Below are 16,149 nucleotides of genomic sequence, written 5' to 3'. Positions count from 1 at the left end.
GATACCACCTCACTCCAGTTAGAATGGCTACAATCAAGAACTCTAACAACAGATGCTGTAGGGGATGTGGACAGAAGGGAACCTTACTTCATTGTTGGTGGGAATGTAAACTTGTTCAACCACTTTGGAAAGCAGTATGGACGTTCCTCAAAAGACTTCACAAAGAGCTCCCCTATGACCCAGCAATCCCACATTTGGGCATTTACCCAAATGTTTACAAACAAGACCACACTAAAGCTACCAGCACAACTATGTTTATTGCAGCATTATTTACCATAGCTAAGATATGGAACCAAACCAGATGCTCCTCAGTAGATGAATGGATCAAGAAAATGTGGTATATATACACAATGGAATTCTATGCCTCCATCAGAAAGAATGACATTTCCACATTTGTTAGGAAATGGAAAAACTTGGAAAAAATTATATTAAGTGAAGTAAGCCAGGCCCAAAGAAACATAGGTCCCATGGTTTCCCTTATTTGCAATATCTAGTATATGTATGAGTCAAGCGGAAAAGCTCAGATTATGTGATGTTAGGAAAATGAACCCTTAGATCTGTATTTTAATGTTTTTTCTTTCATGCATGTGTTTCTAACACATTTATAAGATTATTTCTTTGTTGCTTTGTATGTCCTTCCCGCACAGTATAACCCCTGCTTTCACTATATTTGATGGCAGTATAACTTGTGGAGGAGATGGGGAAAAACAATTCGTTTAAGGATTCAGGTGGACCTGTTGCAACAATGAGAAGTACAAGTTGTCATGTCCAAAACGAGCTTTACAATGTCTGTGTGGAGCGGGGGGGAAGGGGAAGGATTGGGATGGGGGGGAGGGGGGAGGTTGGGCAGGGATGTGAAGGGTAAACAAAGGAAGAGACTGCAGTGGTTGGTAAGAAATGTATGCGTTATCCTGCCCATGTAATTGTAACCCCTCTGTACAGTATGTTCACAAATAAAATAAAATAAAATTTAAAAAAACCAAAGGGGAAAAAAAAAAGAAAAGAAGAAGAAAAACTTGATATAATACATTGATATCAGCAAAGTCAACACAAAAAATAGATCTCTTGTTTCTATATCTTGGAGTTCATTTTGATAGGCATCATTTTATAAGGTCCTATGTCCATAGCTACTGAGCTAGTGTGTTCCTGTGCTAGGAACAATCCTAGACATAATCTAATTGTTACAAATGAGGGAAACCATGGAGCCTATGTTTTGGGAGTCTGGCTCACTTCACTTAAAATGATTTTTTCCAAGTCTTTCCATTTCTTTACAAATAGGACAATGTCATTCTTTCTGATGGAAGTCTAGAATTCCAGTGTGCATATATTCCTCATTTTCTTGATCCATTCATCTATTGAAAGGCATCTGGGTTGGTTCCATACCTTAGCTATGGTCAATAATACTGCAATGTTATGTTAGCTTTAGTGTGGCCTTGCTTGTGATAATTTGGATAAATTCCTGGAGTGGGATTGCTGAATCATAGGGGATTTATATGTTTAATCTTTTGAGGAACCTCCATGATGCTTTCCAGAGTGGTTGAGCCACTTTACAATTCCATCAACAGCATAGTAACGTTCCCTTTTGGCCACATTCTCACCAGCATCTATTATTATTTGTTTTCTTGATAATGGCCATTCTAACTGGGGTGAGGTGGAAGTCAAGGTGATTTTGATTTGCGTTTCTTTTATGGCAAGAGATGTTGAACATTTCTTCATATATCTGTTTTCTATTCTTATTTTCTCTCCAGAGAAGTCTCTTTCTAATTATTTAGCCCAATCAGTAATGGGGTGGTTGTTTATTTGAAGGTTTTATGTAGGAGATATAATTAATTGAACTCTATGTATATTTTAGATATGTGACTCTTGTCTGTTGTATGGCTAGTGAAGATCTTCTCCCAATCCACGGGCTTTTTATTTATCTTGTTGATGAGCCCATTATTTTGCTTACATAAAGAGGTATCACTGTTACTTGGAGAATTGGTGCTAGAAATCAAGTGAGACAACAGATCTGCAAATCATCTCTCATGCATTTCTTTTTGAAAATTATTTCATGGTAGTACAAAATCCAGAGAAGCTGTGACTCTCATGGATTTCTCCGACATAGAAATATCTTTATCAGAGCCTAGTGCCAGTGGCTCACATCCGTAATCTTAGCTACTGAGGAGGCTGAGATCTGAGGATCTCACTTTGGAGCCAGCACAGGAAAGAAAAGTTTATGAGACTCTTATCTCTAACTACCAAAAAGCTAGAAGTGAAGGTATGGCTCAAGTGGTAGAGCACTTGCCTTGAATACAAAAGCTTGAGAACAGTACCCAGGTCCTGAATTCAAGCCCCAGGATCAGCACACACACACACACACACACACACACACACACACACACAGAGCACACATGCACACACAAATTTTTGCCATCTATTTTGGAGAAAAGGTCATATATTACCAACTGTATTTCTTTGTTTACTAAACATAATTTTTAGTCTTAAGATTGAGACCACAACATATCAATTTATTTTTATTGTCCGTTTCATTAACTGCTTGACTGATTAACTTAATATTTAGCTTCAAACAATGACTTTTATAGTGTTTTTATGAGAGTTGAAAAGGCAGCTCCTTTTATGGCTTCCAATGGACTTGCTCACGTTTTTGCATTTAACAAAAGACTGAGCTAGGCTATCCTTGGCTCGTAGCTTTTCCACATGCTGCTAATGGCAAGATTTCTTTGGACCAAGTAACATCACACTGATGGCCTGAAATCAATCATGATTTCTGTCCACACAGAAAGCACCAAATCCCCTACACCAGGCTGTCTCTTTTCTGTTGAGTTGTAAAGCAATGAACCTCACAGTCCATGTTGGAAATTTGGCTGAACAAAGGTCAGGATGGCTTCAACTCACTGTTTCTCCATTGATTTTAGCTGTGGACTGAAATAACACAGCTTTCTCCCACAGTGACTAATTTCAATTCCATCATAGATTTTCTAATCTTTGGGTTCAGTTTGTCCATGAAATTTGTTCGTGCTTAAATAGTTTTTCATTACTTTTTTGTCAGTTGTGGGGATTGAACTAAGGGTCTGGTGCTGTCCCAAAGCCTCTTTGTGCTCAAAGCTAGTACCCTAAAACTTCAACCACAGCACTACTTCCAGTTTTTGAGTAGCTAATTGGAAATAAGAGTATCAGTGGGACTTCTTTGCTCAGGCTGGCTTCCAACTGTGATACTCAGATCTATGTCTCTTGAGTACCAAGGTTATAGGCATGATCCACCATAGACCATCTGCGTTAATAGAATAATTATCACAAAATTGTAAAACTTGCTAACAAATTTGAAGCAATTAATAATTTAAGAAACTTAAAATGATTTATCATCAATTAGATTGCATGTTAGGAAGAATTAAAGTGGAAAATGCAGAATAAAGAAACCCTAATAATATACGATGATCCTACTGAGTATTTTCCATTTCTCATTTCCCTTTCTTTCCCCAATAATTCTGTGAGTTGAGCATCAGGAACCCCATTTTATGAAGCAGACTCGAAAGCTCATTGAGTAGAAAGAAATGAGGCCCTGAAGTCCATGTGGCCAGAGCATGGCAGAGAGAAGACGGAGGTCTTTCCATTCATTAAATTCTCCCTGAATTTCTGCACAGGACTTCTCCGAAGCTACCTTAAACAATATTTTCAATGTCTTTACATATAATATCGAATTTTTAATTTTGTTTTCACATGACTAGACACCTAATAATTCAAGTATTTTCATTTGCAATGCAAAACAAAAATCAACATTCCACAGACTATTTTCCAAGATGTATTGACAATAAAACTATTCAAACGGGAGATTTAAATCTCTCTGGTTCTTCCCTAGATCACTGTGTTCAAGGAAAGAGTATGTGTTACCTTAGACAACTACTTGTCTTTAATATATGAAAACTTTTCTTCCTGGACTATTATCTTCAGGAAGAGAAAAACATCCAAATACCATGGGATTCCTAAACAAGCTACTCAGAACAAAGGGGCTCAAAGATTTTATGGTTATTCAGACAATTTTGTTCCTAGTTTGGATTCTAGATTTGGCTAATTTGGGTTCTGTGCTACCTATTGCTCTTTCTTGATGTGATCTTCCCTAAGCATTACACATGGACGCCTTTCCACATCTAGTGATGAGTTGAAAGTCCTATAGTCATGCAAAGTCTCTAAGTCCAAAAAGAACTTAAAAGTGTTATTTACATGGGTACCGATGGCTCACGTCTGTAATTCTAGCTATTGAAGAGCCTGAGATATGAGGATCACAGTTTGAAGCCAGCTCAGGAAGGAAAGTCTATGAGACTCTCCAAAAAACTACTCAGAAAAAGCTGGAAATGCACCGTGGCTCAATTGTAGACTCTAGCCTTGAGTACAAACAAGCTCAGGGACAGAGCCAAGGCCCTGAGTTCAAGCCCAGGACCAGCCCCGCCCCCATAAAAATGTGGAGATAGAAAAATATTCATTAGCATACTGAAATAATTGTCCTGGAAATTCTTAGACTTGACATCGAGATTTAATGGCAGACAACCCCTTCCACTCTTGGACAACTGGAGAAGACTGAACTGAGTACCAGTCTACTTTAACTAAAAGATGTGGGAAATAATCTACCCAGAGACTCACATGAGTTAAAAAGGCAATGGATGGCAAGTAAAATCAGAAAGCTACCTATGTTATTCAAACCAATTATTCATTATAAATGCAAAATTGAAATAACTTAAATTCATCAAAAGTAATAAGCCATGGAAAAAAAGTATCCTGAAAGAGGAAAAAGTGACTGTAAAAAATGTTAGTTCTTGGAAAGAAATATATAAAATAAGAACAGATTGGTTGTTGGTGTTCAAAGAAGCAGCATTAAATTTTCTGTGATGTTGATAATGGAAATTGAATGCAGGACCTGAAAGTATTGCTTAACTTTTGTCCTCAAGGCTTGTACTCTACCACTTAAACATTCGTTCAGCTTCTAGGATTTTGCTGGTTAATGGTCAATAAGACTCTCACAGATTTTTCTGTCTGGGCTGATTTCAAACTACAATTCACAGATCTCAGCTTCCTGAGTAGCTAGGATTACAGGCATCAGGCATTGACACCATGCTAAGAAGAAACATTATTGACGATTAAAAATTAAAACACTTTATAAAATGAAATTGTCTATGGTAAAATAACAGAATTTAAAGACACAGTAAGAAAGCAAAGAGACTGAAGAGCAATTCAGAACTCAGAATGACAGCTATCAGTCTGAATCACGTTAGCAAATGAAAAGACATAGGACATATATCGAAAATTATTATTATCCAGAATTTGGAAAATATTTTCCAACTAGGGGAAACAAAAAAGACATCTTCACATTGAAAAGCCTTGATGACTGAGGAAAAGATACAAAGCCAGATATACTCTATTCTGCTTCCCATCCAAAATTAAGAGAAGGAATCCTTAAAATATTTAGGAAAAGTCATTCTCGTCTACATAGCTTGTCAGTCTTATTTAATACTAAAACTCCCTGAGGAAAGACGATAATTTTCTCTAGAATTTCATGCTTTATTAAATTCAAGTGGGAGAAAGAAAAAATTTCTTGTCAGAATTCTATTCAGAAAGTTTTCCCTGCATGTATCTTTTGTGAAAATATTCCTGTGGGTATATACTTGGTAAAACAATTCAGAAACCCCAGAGAAAACTATTAGATACAGAGCCAGCCTACTAAACTACATAAGATGAAAATTTAAAAACATGAATTATGAGGCTTATTGTTGCACAGCTGGCCTAAAGGTCAACTATTTGAACAAAACTTATAAAAGAAGTTGAATTAGTCTAATTAAATCAAAAGGAAGGATTTATTTTTAGTAATGGAGAAGTGGTCTATACCTGTAATCTCAGCTACAAGGGAGACAGAGATTGAAGAGGTGAATTTTGAAGCTGGGCTAAGAGAGTGTAGTGTGGCCCCCATTTCAATAACCAAGCCAAGTGGGGTAGCATGGACTTCTTCCTGGGAGACCTAAAGTAGGAGAATCCTAATCTGAGGTTGGTCCTGGGAAAAAAATGCAAAATCTACCTACAAAATACCTAAAGCAAAAAAGAGCTAGAGGCTGGGCTCAAAAAACTGGGAGAAGCTAGGTACTGGTGGCTCATGATTAATCTGTGCAATTCAGGAAACTGAGGGCTGAGGATTGAGGTAGAAATCCAATCCAAGCAAGAAAGCCTGTGAGACTCTTATCTCCAATCAAACACCACAAAGCCAGCAGTGGAGTTGAAGTGGTAGAAAGCTAGACTTGAGAATAAAGCTCAAGGACAGTGCCTGGGTCCTGAGGTTTGCCCCAGGACAGGCACCAAAAAAAGGGGGAAGGAGGGTGAGGGGATAAAATGCTGGTTTAGCAACCATGAGGCCCTAAATTCAAATACTATTACCATCAAAAATGTAAAACAAAGATATAGATATATTTGTTTTCATATAGCCAAAGAATAGTTGTTAAAATATTGAAACAATGATTTTTTAGAGAGTTATAAATCATAGTCCAAATATAAAACATCTTAGAATGGATTTCATTATTTTAATGCAAATGTATATATAGAAATTTGTGCAGTGTGTAATTAAATATGTATATAATATGTATACAATATATAATTATATACTAATAGTAATGTATTTACACTATACACACCTAAATATAAGTTTAAATATATATAATTTTTAATTTTGTGAAAATTCATTAGATAAGTTTAAATTGATATGTAAATATTCATTTGTTCCAACCTTGTTCATTATCAGAAACGAGGAAGTGAAGATATAATAGAATTTCTACTCAAAATACACAAATACTGGGGCACAACCCTGATTCAGACAGAATTGGACTTAAAGGAAAGAATGCACTTGTGTAAGGACATTCAGAATGACTTTTTTTGAATGAGATGTTAGTGGAGTGGGTTAGACCTGAAATCCCAGCTACTGTGGGATCAAGAGGATAATGGTTTAAGGACAACTGAGGCAAAATTTTCATAAGTCCTTCTTTCAATCAACAGCCCGATGTGGTAGCACACACTTGATATTCCAGCTATGAAGGAGGCTTAGATAGAAATTTCATAATTCCAGACCAGAAAACATAAAAGACTGTGAGACAGTATCTCAATGGAAGAATCTGGGCGTGGGAGTTGTCTCATCTAAGACAAAAAATGTAAAGTGGGAGATTTATAGATGTTATAGAGACCTGGTCAAAGATTAAGACCTATCTGAAAATAATCAATGCACAAAAGTGCTGTAGTCATGGATTAATTATAGAATTCTTGCCTAGTAAGTATGAAGCTCAGGGTTTAATCCCAGTCTTGCCAAAATATAATAATCAAAGGAATCATTTTAGTTAGTGTAATACAATTTATAATGAGGTTTATTGGCATCAAACTCTGATCTAAGTTTAAGAAGAATACCCAAGAAAGGAAAAGTACTTGGCCTTCCTGAGAATTGATGGTAAACACTTAGAAAGTTTTCTGATCAGTGGGAAGTGGACAAATAATCCCTAAAGGGGAAGAACTTGGAGAGTGAAAATGGGATCACCTGGGCAAGAAGACAGTGGTGGAAGGTGTGACTGAATGGACAGCACAGTTTGAGGATTATGATAAATAGGTCTAACTTATACCTAAGTTTAACAGCAAGCAAAGCATTAAAGAGTTCCAGGCCTGACTTCTCAGGAAAAGGGAACTCTAGCAAGTGCCATGGCAACAAAGCAAAATCGTGCATGAAGCAAGGCAAGAAACACCAACACCCTTGATTGGTACAGAATTCCTTGGGGATCTAGGAAATTAAGCATCTAATTTACAACATGACTCCAGCTTTGGGAGATTTGGCATCTAGTTTGTGAGGCATGTCTAGCTTTGGGAGATTGAGCATCTAGTTTGCAAGGTAATCTCCAGGTTTTGTTGTATAGTAAACCTCCAATAAGGAAGATTAGGTGTAAGGTTTTTCAAGAAACCTAGAGTAGGGAAGGTGTTCAAGAAAACTCCAGTAAAGAAGGTTGAGTGCACCAGAAATCTTAGGCCTAGAAACCTGCCAAAAATGGAAATAGAACAGAGAGCAAGGCAACAAAGACTGAGTTAAGAAGGCTCCTTTGGTCATTTCCCTATTAGTCCCTTGGGAAAAAGTGTTAAATACAGCATGCTAATGTAAAGTTGAGTTCTTATTGTTGTCTTTCTTAATATTTTGTTCTTAGTAGATCTTGTGTTTCTTGTTGGCCTCTTGATATTTCCACTCTCTGTGGCATAGGATTTTTTAGTCTTTATTGCAATAAATTTCTGAGCTGATTGTGTTCTAAGTTCTGTCATTAGGCTGCTAGCAATATAGAACCATATGGTCAGCTAGAAAACAAAGATGAACTTTTTCCAATAACCAACCACAAACAGAATTCAACACAATCTCTAGTCTTAAACAGATTACAAAGAATAGAAAACTTTTAAAACAATTTTGGTAATGAGACACACTCGCATATGAACTGACTTTGTAATACTTCCTAGAAGGTCCTTAATCTTGAGGGCCTGCAAAAATTACTAGGGGAGGGAAAGTGCCCTACTGGGATTCCTCAGGGGAGAGACAGACACTTCTCCCAAATTATTTTATAAATATTATAGAAGCTTAAGATGGGTCTAATGACCCACATCCTACACCCAAAGTGGGCATTTTGACTCACAAAGGATTCTGAATTTGCTAGGAGCTATTTTTATAGTCTCCACAATTTTAACCAGGTATTTTAAACAATGGCCTTAGTCTGTGTTTCACCACATTTTTTAGACTAGAGCACTTTTTATATCAACTTATATTAAAGCCACATTATATTACACAGAGAGGTTAACTTTTTCTTCTTAAACTGTCTTTTATTAAGTCTTTAAGCAGACATTGGGGGACAGTAGTCTTACTATGGGACGAACTATATCTCTAGAGACTGAGATGCAAGAACAGTGGATGCATGGAACAGACAGACAAAAGGACCTCACATGTCTTGCGAGATCGAATGAATGTTCTTGTCAGGCCCAGACCATCTGACAAAGAATAGTCCCCAAAAACCAAATTCAGGCAAACCAAACAAGTTAACTCACCAAAGGACAAGTGAAAGGAATTAACTCACCAAAGGTCTGGCAAGGAAAAATAGGAGTGAAGAAAATTCACCAACACGCACAAAACAAAGAACAAAGTCACAGAAGATAAGAGTTTATACAGCCGACTGGTACCAGTTCCTGAAAAATCCAAAACTCTTTTCTGACATTTCAGCCTTAGAGAGGCTGTTGGAGGTAGGGGGAGGAGGGTGTGACTACAAGCGATCCACTTCCACCTAGTCCAGATAGATGGATCTTCAGAATCGGAAGCAGAATCATACTCACCTCTGGAGATCGGCTGAATGATTCCAAAAAGATTTAGTGGTGTGGGAGGAATCCAGAGTCTGGCTTTCTGAGCAGTGGAAAGTCCATGGGACCCTGGGATATCTCAAAAGTTATCTCCTGTGTGCAGTTCCTGTCCACCAGTGGCTTCAAGGAACCTAAGTAGCCCCTTGGCACTGGGATTTGGCTGTGGCTTCTAAGTCTTATATGGTGAGATACAGAGAAGCCACAGTTTGAGGGGTCAAATCAGGAGTCTTTATTAGAAAGCCAGCAACTGCAAGCAGGCTCATCCCCTCCCCCACCAAAACTTGCAGTTTTGTAGCTAGCATAAAACTTATAAAGACAAAAATCACATCAGGGCAAATGCTGTATGGTATGGGGATTAATAAAGTGTGTTTACAGAAGAAAAACAGGTCAGTTAGGGAGTAAGGGAGCAGTTAGAGCATGTTCAAGGTGGTTATAATAGTTATCTAGGGGTAATAAACAGGAGTAGAGACTTCCCAGAGCCTAACAATCCGTGATATACCCAAAGGTTTCAGAATGGCCTATGCCCAATCTATAGTTCTTCGAAGTGAAAGTTCCCTATTACCTACTAAGGTGTCAAGATGCAACTGAAGGATTGACTCCTGCCATATTTCCCCAGGTCAAGCAAAACACCAAGTGGGCACTCACGTGCCCATCTGCAAGCAGGCCACTCCAAACTTGGCTTAGCTGAAAGCCCACTTACCCTAGGCAGAGCATTCCATTCTGTGTCTGTCCAAGTCTTGACCCCCAAGAGACCATAGCCTACAATTTGTCCTTGTCTCCAACCCAAGCAGTATCTATTCCAGGCCTGGCCAAGGACACTGCCCTGAACACCCAAGAGACCATAACCTTTTTTTTTTTTTTTTTTTTTTGTCTTCGGCTTCTTTGTTAAGGCCCATATAACCAAACCCCAAATCCACACAATCACTGGAAGATCTGTGCTTCTCACTGGCAATAAACAGTTTTAGCCTGTTGAGAATCCACTCTAATCCTTTTTCATTCTCCTTCATTTTCCTAACAGTAATGAGGACAAGATGGCATTACTTAGGCCCAGTAGCCATATTTCATGATAAGCAATTTTTTTTTTGCCAGGAGGAGCCATTTTTCCAAGTGTTTCCTTCTCCAGGATACGTCTTTTTTCTATGATGTCCATTCTCAGCTTTTAGAGCACACCAATTGGGGACAGCAGGCAAGGTCATATGTAGAAAGAAGCTCTTGTTATTTTGTTTCCCCTGGTGTAAAAACTACACCTGATTAAGGAGTATAAGGTTTAAAACAACGGAGATAGTGCTATCTTTCTAAATACCCTGTTTCTAAATCCCTGGCTGCCACTCACCTTATCTTTCCTAGTCTATCCTCCCTCTGTTAAATTAAGAGTTAAATTGGAGAGATTGCATAATAACTACTTTACACAGACTTGTGAATTGTTTGCCCTGAACCAGACTTTAAAGATATTAAAAGAAAAAAGGGAACAATGTATATGGACTATATATATGCATTCAATGTGATATATATCTTTGGGAAATGTGGGCTGAGAGATTAATTTAAACAGTGCTTATTCTCCTGATGAAATTATGATAGTTCATGTTTCAGCTAATTAATGAGAGGAGTCTGTTAAAATATTGGTAAATCAACCTTGGATCGTGCAAGAAATCTCCAGTGGGTTTGTGGTAAGTGGAACAGATTTTCACAAGAGATTGAGTGCAGAGAAACAGGGTAATATTTGCCTGAAGATGCCAACGCATGCCATATGGCTAGCTCTTGCCTTTATCTCTCAGATAGAAGCTCCACTACGGAACATAGGCCAGAGCCATTGGGAGACACAGGTATGTGTGATATTATCAGAACATATGTGTGCCAAGGGATTTTAGGCCTTAAAGGATCATCTCAGGGAAGGAAAACCCAGGATTCAAATTGATGGTCTTCCTTATCTGTACTGGTCTTTTGGTCTCTCTCAATTCCTCTAAAAACATGTGTTCAGTATTTCCTCAGCCTTTTCATCCCTCAAGGCAACAAGGACTGCTGACTCCACATCTTGAGTTTCCAAATACTAATGTAAGCCTAAAGATTGCATCCTGATCAAGAGTTAAAAGAAGAAATTCCAGCTGATCTAGTGCTATTCACTGATAAGACACTTCATACCACAGAAAAGGATGGATTTGCTACACTTGGGTCACCAGAGCTTCTGCGGGAAGACAGTGGTCTGTGTCTTCTAGATCTGGAGGTAAGAAATTGCTTTTAAAAGCCTGAAATGGGGATTTGACACCTGGTTAAAAAGCTACTTGCTCTCTGTGATGACAGAGAGACAGAGGAATGTAAAACAGCATTCTCTTCAAGACAAAGCCCGAGAAAGAGAGTATCTGACCTGCTATGGTTAAGACTGATGTGGAATGTTCAACTGGAAATAGTCATTAAAATTTTTATATGGGAATTGGTTCATGAGAAACAGACAAGCCAGACTTTGAGAGCTCAAATTGAGAATCTTTATTAGAAAGCAGGTGACTGCAGAAGGACTCATGTCTAAAAGACCTGCAGACGATAATGTAGCTTGCACAAAGCTTGTAAAGACAAAATAATCACATGTTTGGGGTAAAGACCCAAGCCCAACAAAAACAAACCATCTAGGGGAGCAATCAGGGTCGAGCATTCTATGTAGCAGAGCTCTCTAGGGACCCAGCAGCATGACACCAATATTCCCAGAATGGCCTGTTTTCCCTCTAGGCTTTTTAGAGCTGGGTAAAAAGCCTCCAAGACCCATCCAGACTCCATGTCCACGGTGAGGACAAAACAATGTTACTTTGACCTAATATCCCTACTTCATTATAAAACAAGGGTAAATACAGAAGTTTAGGAAAACAACATGTGGCTACCCTGGCTCCATAACTAACAGCAGACTGCAGAATCCAAATACAGAATACTCCCACAACGCCATACCCAGAAGAGACCAGAGGTGAGGCCCCACAACACCCATACCCAGAGAGCTCCCCTGTCACCATGGCTCAGCCCACAACTAACACAGAAGAGCTGCAGGAGCAGCTCCATGTCTGTCCAGGATATGGGAGCCAACCTGAGAGTTCCTCGCAAAGACACAGAGGTCTGCCACAGCACTGCTGGTCATCCTCACAACCAGTTCTCTGCTGGGGTGAAGCCCTCTCGTCCCACAGGAGATCAGAGCTGGTGGTTACCCACAGATCGTGACACGGACCCCTCTCCCTCCAACTCATGAAGGAACATTACACTTGAAGATGTCAAAGAAGTCCGAGCCCTTCCTCACTGCCCACATCCCACATGTTGGATTCCAGCAGGAGGTCCTAGGGACTCACACGTGCTGGGCGCCAGGACTCGGTGTCCTCAACAGTCCTGGCTATCAGGGGATAACAATGCTGGTCTGAAAACAAACGTCCCCGCACCCACAGAGCCTCTCCCTTCAGGAACCATGAAAGGCTTCTGAATGGCAGCTGCAGGAGAAGCATTTCATCAGCTGCAGTTGCTAAGTGAACATGAGTGCCAGCTACAGGAGAAGCAACCCCCTATCGTGAGTACCTGCTGGCGCTGGTAGAGCAATCCCCCATCAGGAGCCCAAACTCATGCATTCACAGGCCCCTACCAGAAGCCCAGGAATCACGCTGTAGCTGCTAGCAGAGAGTTCCCCTCTAGGGTGCCTGCCTCTCCACAAACCTCATGCCTGTCTCTCAGAGTCTTGAATCTACTGTTTCCATAATTGTGCAGCAGACATTTCCAATGGAACAATTTCTGGTAGATCTCATCCTCAGATACATCAAGCATGCACATGTGCCCACCAGCCATAGGAGGCCAAGCATAGACCACTTGTGGGGACAGACCCAACCCAGGGCCAAGGCACAAACAAATCTTGTGCCCATGTGGGTAGCCCAACCCTCCTGAAGTCCCGATTCTAACCTTGCCATCCCCCACTGCAGACGGGACCATGCTCCTCTCAGCCAGCTGGAGACAGCGCATGCACATGTGCTTGTTGGCATGGGCTGGCCTACCCAGTGTCAACTAGCCCGGGACAAGTGAGGGCTGTCACATCATTCTGGTGTGAGCAGGCCAAGCTCAGGTCACGACCCCCACAATCCCAGGACCCAAATATGTAAATCACAATGAAAGAAGACATGATTCATGGACTATCAGGACAACAAACCAAATCCCAAATCTAACAACAACCCAGGGAAGGACCCCAGTGAAAGTGAAGAAGAGATGGAGGACAAAAGAACCATTAAAGAAATGATGATGGAATTGGCCAAAGAAATAAAGGGGGAAATGTGAAAGTATCAATAGGAGAAGGAAGACATGAATATTTACCTGGTAGGGGAGATACCATGATCACGAAGGTGGTTTTCCCAGGGCGAGGATTATCCATTGCACTACAGATGTGCTGAGCCTTGTGATTTCCCCAAAGTGGGAAACTCAATTGCATAATTTGCAGTAGTGGGGAATGACATTCGTGCTGTCCCCTGGTAAAAAATTTAAAAAAAGAAAAAGAAAGAACACATGACAAAGGAATTCCAAGATTTCTTAAGCCAGGCATCAATAGATCTTGCCTGTAATCCTAGCTACTCAAGAAGCTGAGATCTGAGGATCATGGTTCAAAGCCAGACCGGGCAGGAAGTCCTTGAAATTTTATCTCCAATAAACCACCAGAAAACTGGAAGTGGTGCTATAGCTCAAGTAGTAGAGCACTCGCCATGAGCTGAACAGCTGAGAGAAAGCACTCAGGCCCAGAGTTCAAGCCCCACGACCGACAAAGAAAATAAAAAACACAGTAAACCCTTCATTAACAGATGAAATTAATACTTGGAGAACTGATATTAATAGCATAAAGGGCTCATTTTCCACAATGCAAACACCAGTAGAAATCATAGTTAACAGAATAAGTGAAATGGAAAATAGCTTATCAGGAGTCAAGAATAAATCAGAAGAACTGGAACAGAAAGTCAAAGGCAGACGTTATGTCGAAAAACGAACTTTTTACAACTTTGCCGTGGGATGGGGGGATGGAGAGGAGTAGGGATAAAAGGGGAAACAAAGTAGGAGGCAACAATTCTTGATAAGAAATGTACTCACTATCTTGCCCATGTAATTGTAACCCCTCTGTATGATATTTTCACAATTAAAAAAACACTTAGAACATTCCAAAGGGAAATCCAAGATTTGGCCAAAGCAGCCAAGAAATTAAATCTATGCATAATTAGAATCAACGAGGGAGCATAATTTAATAGAGGCATGGAAAACCTATTTGGTATAATAACATAGTAGTTCCCCATCTTAAGAGAGAAAATCTCACCCACAAACAGAAGCATATAGAACCCTTAGCAGACAGGATACAAGGAGAAATATTTCTAGACACATCATAGTAAAAATATTAGACTTGAATAGCAAGGAATTGGCTTTAATTGCTCTAAAATCAAAGAAGGACATATATTACAATGGAAATAAAATGAGAATCACTGCGAACTTCTCTACACAGTCCCTCAATGCAAGGAGAGCCTGGAATGATATTATCTAAATCCTGAAAATCAACAACTGCCAAACCAAACTGTGACCCATTGAAGCAATCATTTATATTTGACAGAGAAACTAAAACTTTCCATGACAAACAAAGATTAAAGGAAGTCATGAACATCAAACTGGCATTACAAACAATTCTAAAGGGAGGAATACAATCTGAAAAAAAAACAAAGAAAATGAAAGAAACATATCAGACAGAAACCACCACAAGACAAATTTAGTAAGCACGGGAAAAGAAAAGAAACAAAATACAGGAAAATAAGTAAATGGCAAGAAAATTGACACATTTCTATAATAACCCTAAACATTAACAGACTCAATTCCCCAACGAAAGAAAACGAAAAGCAGATTGGATCAAAAGTAAAAGATCTATTCATTTGATTTTGCTAAGAGACCAATCTCACAGCCAAAGATAAAAACCAACTGTGAGCAAAGCGTTGGAAAGAGATCTTCCATTCAAATGTACCCTGCAAGAAAACAGGAGTAGCCATATTACTATCTGATAAGTAGACTTACTAAAATAAATACAGAGACAAGTAAGGACATTACATACTAATAAAGTGATTGATGCATGAAGAGGAAATCAGAGTGGTCAATATCTATGCACCAAGCAATGGAGTGCTTAAACAGGTTAAACAAATACTCTCAGCCTTACCGAACAAAATAGACTCAAATGCAATAATATTGGGAGATTTTAACACCTTACTCTCCTCAGAGGATACATCAACCAAACAAATATAAACAAAGAAGCCTCTGAACTAAATGACACAATAATAAAAATGGACTTAGCAGACATCTAGTTTTCTACCCAACAATGACTTAATACACCTTCTTCTCAGCAGCCTATGGAACATTCTCAAACATAGATCACACATGCAAAGAACCTCAGCAAATACAAGGAGATTGGCATAAATCCTACCATTATATCCAAACACAGTGGAATCAATCAAATTATTAAGAGAAAATCATACTTTAGAAATTACTCAAAAACATGGAGATTGAACAGCACAGTACTGACTAACACCCAGGTCACAGAAAAAATTCAGGAAGAAATTATAATATTCTTACAACTCAATGAAAATGTAAACACATCACAATGGAACCTCTGGGATAGAACAAAGGCAATGTTGTAAAGAAAGGTCATAGCACTAATTGTACATATGAAAAAAATGGAAGCATTAAAGTAAATAACCTCCTGATGCAATTGTAACTGCTAGAAAAACTCAAATC

At 39.1% G+C, this 16,149-nt stretch overlaps 1 non-coding gene across 1 annotated transcript; it reads left to right on the top strand.

The window, feature by feature from the left end:
- Positions 1–13,705: 13,705 nt before the first annotated feature.
- On the top strand, positions 13,706–13,868 carry LOC122120709. The gene has a single exon (XR_006149780.1). It is a non-coding gene; the product is annotated as a U1 spliceosomal RNA (small nuclear RNA).
- The last annotated feature ends 2,281 nt before the right edge of the window (positions 13,869–16,149 follow it).

Source organism: Dipodomys spectabilis, unplaced genomic scaffold (genome assembly GCF_019054845.1).
Source record: "Dipodomys spectabilis isolate Male_0828 unplaced genomic scaffold, ASM1905484v1 ptg000177l, whole genome shotgun sequence".
Lineage (NCBI taxonomy): Eukaryota > Metazoa > Chordata > Mammalia > Rodentia > Heteromyidae > Dipodomys > Dipodomys spectabilis.
This window is presented reverse-complemented; position numbering and strand designations above follow the sequence as displayed.